Source organism: Theropithecus gelada, chromosome X, assembly GCF_003255815.1.
Source record: "Theropithecus gelada isolate Dixy chromosome X, Tgel_1.0, whole genome shotgun sequence".
Lineage (NCBI taxonomy): Eukaryota > Metazoa > Chordata > Mammalia > Primates > Cercopithecidae > Theropithecus > Theropithecus gelada.
The window spans coordinates 36,421,009-36,426,308 of NC_037689.1; positions in this window are offsets into that span (position 1 = coordinate 36,421,009).

Here is a 5,300-nt window from a genome sequence, read left to right on the forward strand (position 1 = left end):
GAAGAGAAGAAAAGGGTGAAGATGCAGAGTAGCCCTTGAGGAGACAGCATATGATGCACAGCACAGGTGAAAACATTCACCTATAAAAGGGGGACATGACTTCAAATGTAACAGCTAGAGGAGAAGAAAGATTGCATGCAAATGCAGTTGGATGACAAGACAATTGAGGGAATTTGTGTTTAATGACTTCTGTTATTTTTCCTGTGAAATTTTCTTCTGAAAATCAAGGGGAAAGTTTCAAACAAGCAGAGATATTTAGAACAATATTATGTCCCAAACACAAAGATGTCTACACCACAAACACAACAGAACAGAATTATTGGAGCTGGAGAGGCAATTCTGAGTGCACAGAAGAAAGGGACATCAATGCGATATGATCCAGCCATACAGCTTGCTGATAGAGGGTTTGATGGGACATGAGTATGAAACTGGAAAATATTAAGGAGTGAAAAAGAGGTAGCACTACAGATCTGTTGCTTCAGCTAGACATTTGATAGGTGCCTTATAATACAAATAAGTGGTTAAGATCCCTTTGAGTGCCTAAAAGGCAGATATTTCATGATTTTTATTGACAGAAGACTAAGGCCATGGTCCTTAAGCTTGGCTACACGTTGGAATCACCTACGGTTGTAGTAACCTATTGCTGCATAACAAATTACCACAAAACTTGGTGGCTTAAAACAATGAACACTTACTGTCTCACATACTTTCTGTGGGTCAGGAATTTAGAGGTAGCTTAGCTGGGAGTTCTGGCTCAGCATCTCTTGCACATTGGCAGTGAAGATGTCAGTTCAGGCTTTAGTCATCTGAAGGCTTGACTGGGGTTTCCAACGTGGCTATTGGTAGAAAGCTGTATTAGTCAGAGTTCTCCAGAAAAACAGAACCAATAGGATATGTGTATGTAGGGTTTCCAACGTGGCTGTTGGTAGAAAGCTGTGTTACTCAGAGTTCTCCAGAAAAACAGAACCAATAGGATATATATACATATATCCTATTGGTTGTTTTTATATTTTTTCTATTGATTCTATATATATAACATATATAATATATATTATATGTTATATATATTACATATATTGCTGGAAAGGCAATTCTAAGTACATATATATATATACACACACACACATATATACAGAGAGAGAGAGAGATTTATTATAAGGAACTGACTCACTTACATGATTATCGAAGCTGAGTAGTCCCAAGATCTGCAGTCAGCAAGCTGGAGATCCAGGAGAGCCAATGATGTAGTTCCAGTCCAAGTCTGAAGACCTGAGAACCAGAAGAGCTGGTGGTGTTGACTCCAGTCCAAAAGCTGGCAGTTGGAGTTCTAAGGCAGAAAAAGACCAATGTTTCACTTCAAGTAGTCGGGTAGAAGTAGTTCCATCTTACTCAGCCTTTTTGTTCTACTTAGGTCTTCAATCGATCAGATGAGGCCCACCCACATTAGGAGGGCAATCTGCTTTACTCAGCCTACTGATTCAAATGTTAATCTCATCTGAAAATACTCTCACATACACACAGAGAATAACGTATGACCAAATATCTAGCCTAGTCAAGTTGACACATACAATTAACCATCACAAAGACCTTAATTGCTTGCTGGCTGTTAGCAGGAGGCCTCAGATCTTTGCAAGGTAGGACTCCTCCTAGGGCTGCTTGAGTGTCCTCATGGCATGTTGGCTGACTTTCCCCAAAACATGTGATCTAAGAAAGAAAACCAAATAGAAGTCTCAATATGTTTTGCGACCAAGGTTTGGAAATCACACACAGTCACCACCATCATATTCTCATGTTAGAAACAAGTCACTAGGCTGAGCATGTGGCTCACGCCTGTAAACTCAGCACTTTGGGAGGCCAAGGTGGGTGGATCACCTGAGGTCAGGAGTTCGAGACCAGCCAGGACAACATGGTGAAACCCCATCTCTACTAAAAATATAAAAATTAACCAGGTGTGGTGCTGTGCACCTGTGATCCCAGCTACTCAGGAGGCTGAGACAGGAGAATCGCTTGAACCTGAGAGGACGAGGTTGCAGTGAGCCAAGACCATGCCCCTATACTCCAGCCTGGGCAACAGAGTGAGATTCCATCAAAAAAAAAAAAAAAAAAAAAGAAGAAAGAAAAAAAAAGAAAAAGAAAAAGAAACAAGTCACTAAATCCAACCCACTCTTAAGGAGCGAGGGGTTAGGTTTTGCTTCTTGAAGAAAGGAATATTAAAGAATTTGTGGATATATTTTAAAACCACATCTCAGGAGCTTTAAAAAAATACTTATACTGGCTACCACCCCTAGCCTTTTTGACTTGGTATGCAATGAGTAAAAGCTCCCTAGGTGATTCCAATGGGTAGCCAAGTGTTTCCTCTATCATATGCATCCACTCTTGTGACTCTTATAACTCTAAGACCTTAGCAAGCAAGCACACAGCCCTGTGATGGACAATTTGTCAGCCATAATGTTATACCATATCATGCAAGTGGGTGTGAAAACTTCCTATGATAAAAAACTCAGTATCATTAAAGAACTTTTTAAAATTCAAGATGCTTTTCTTTTCTGGGTTGTTTTTTTGTTTTTGTTTTTGTTTTTTTTGTTTTTTTTTTTTTTGAGACAGAGTCTCACTCTGTCACCCAGGCTGGAGTGCAGTGGCGCAATCTTGACTCACTGCAAGCTCCGCCTCCGGGTTCACATCATTCTCCTGCCTCAGCCTCCCAAGTAGCTGGGACTACAGGCACCTGTCACCACACCCGGCTAATTTTTTGTATTTTTAGTAGAGATGGGGTCTCACTGTGTTAGCCAGGATGATCTCGATCTCCTGACCTCGTGATCCACCCGCCTCAGCCTCCCAAAGTGCTGGGATTACAGGCGTGAGCCACCATGCCCGGCCTTCAAAATGCTTTTCTTAATACAAAGAAATAAGTAATATGTGTTACATAGAGGTATGATACCCAAAAGGAGAGTATTTAATACATTGCATTTTCAAAATCATATGTAGTCTAAAACAAAGATATAAAACAAAACAAATATAAGAGACTTCTGGCTAAGTATGAAGTCGAAAACTTATAAATAAAAGCATAAATAATGAAGAGTTTGAGCCTATAAAGGATGAGATGCTTGATAATTCATGACAGAACGTGATAAAGTCTGACTTCGGGGGTGTGATGGTTAGGGTTTTCTTGTCAACTTGGCTAGGCTATAGTAACCAGTTATTTAATCAAACACCAATTTAGATGCTGATGTGAAGGTATTTTGTAGACATGATTAAGAGAATAGAAAATTCCAGGCAGCAGTTTCACATGACAAAAAGGAAACTGGTGAAATTGCTGCATAAGCTAAGGGCCAATAAGATCCTAAAAAACAGGATGTGGACTATGCTGGCTGGAGCAACTGGACTGAATATGGCACTAGAATTAACCTAGGTTTCACCTAGAACCTCATTATATGCTCATTAACATACTAAACCACTTATCTGCCAGCACCATGATTGTTCCAGGAACACTCATATTTGGTACAAAAACGGGTGGCACCACAGTTCTGAGAAATCTTAACAGTTTTCCAGAAATGTTTATGAATATTCCACCCCGCGGTTAAAGAAACCCATAAAGATAGAAGCCCCAAACAGTGTTGGTGCAACTCACTCTCTTGAGTACTCTCACACCCCCCTTTCTTGAGTGTGTACTTTGCTTTGCAAAAAATCTCCATACTTTCACTATTTTCTGACTTGTCTTTAAATTCCTTCTTGCAAAGTTGTCAAGGACCCAGACACTGGCCAGGGTTGAGGTCCCACCAGTGTCTGGGGACCTCCTCTAGCCCACCAGTATCATTAAGATATAAAGATATACAGGTATAGATACGGATGTGTATGTATCATATTAGTTCTGTTTCATTGGCAAACCCTGACTGATACAGATCTTGGTATTGGGAAGTGAGGTGCTGCTGTAACAAATATCTAAAAATGTGGAAGTGGCTTTGGAATTGAGTAATGAGCAGAAGCTGGAAGAATTTTGAAGAGCTTGATAGAAAAAGCCTAGATTGCCTTGAAGAGATAGTTGAAAGTAATATAGATGTTAAAGGTGACAGGGTTCAGAGGGAAGTGAGGAGCACAGTAGAGAAAGCTTCTATCAAGTCAGAATACATACATCATCAGGAACAGAATACTAGTAGAAATATAAATGTTAAAGGTACCTCTGGTAAGGCCTCAGACAAATGAGGAAAATATTGTTGGACACTGGAGAAAAGGTGACCTTTATTATAAAGTGGCAGAGAACGTGGCTGAATTGTGTTCTAGTGTTTTGTGGGAAACAGAATTTGTAAGTAATGAATTTGGATATCTGAGGAGATTTCCAAGCAAAGTATGGGAAGTGTTGTCTAGTTTCTCCTTGCTGCTTATAGCAAGACTCTAGAAGAAAGAGATAAATTGAGGAGAGAATTGTTATGTAAAAAGCAACCACCACTTGATGATCTGGAAAATTCTCAGTCTATTCAGATAACAGCAAAACGTGACAGAGTATGCTCTGGAAAGAACATCAAGGGTGTGACTAGACAACCGCTGGGTAAAGAGATTATGGATCCAATCAACCATCTCAGCAGCAGCCAAGAATATTGATGGGATATCCAGGAAGGATCTATGAAGAACACTCATGTCTAATGGCTCAGAACCCTGTGAGTTTCATGGAAGGCCGACAAACTGTTGAAAATTTTAGACCAGCAGAAACACTGTTAAACTGAGAGGGACAGACAGGAGAATGCCATGTGAAGACAGCAACACACAGAATGTCATGCAAAGACAGAGGCAGAGATTGGAATGATGCATCTACAAGCCAAAGATTGCCAGCAACCGCCACAAGTTAGGAAGACACAAGGAAAAATCCTCTAAAGCTTTCAGAGAGAGAGAGAGAAAGAGAGAGAGAGAGAGAGAGAGAGAGAGAATGGTTTTACCAGTACCATGACTTTAGACTTCTAGCTTCCAGAAATGCGAGAGACTAAATTTCTATTGTTTTAAACCACCCAGTTTGTGGTACTTTGTTACAGCAACCCTAGGAAACTAATACAGGAGGTATCAAAAACACATATTGACTAGCTGAAGTTTCGTCTTGTATGGAACCCACATGTATTCTGTACCTGCTTGGGGAACAGCAGATAAACACTTTAATAAACATTAGACTACATTAATTAAATAATTTAATTGCATGATTTCATTTAAAACTTGGATTAAGACATTTTGAAAGTTATAGTACTTGTCATTTTGGTCTGTTTGCATCTTCCTTGATCTCTAATTTCCTCACTTCCCCTCTGGCATGATTGCAAAAA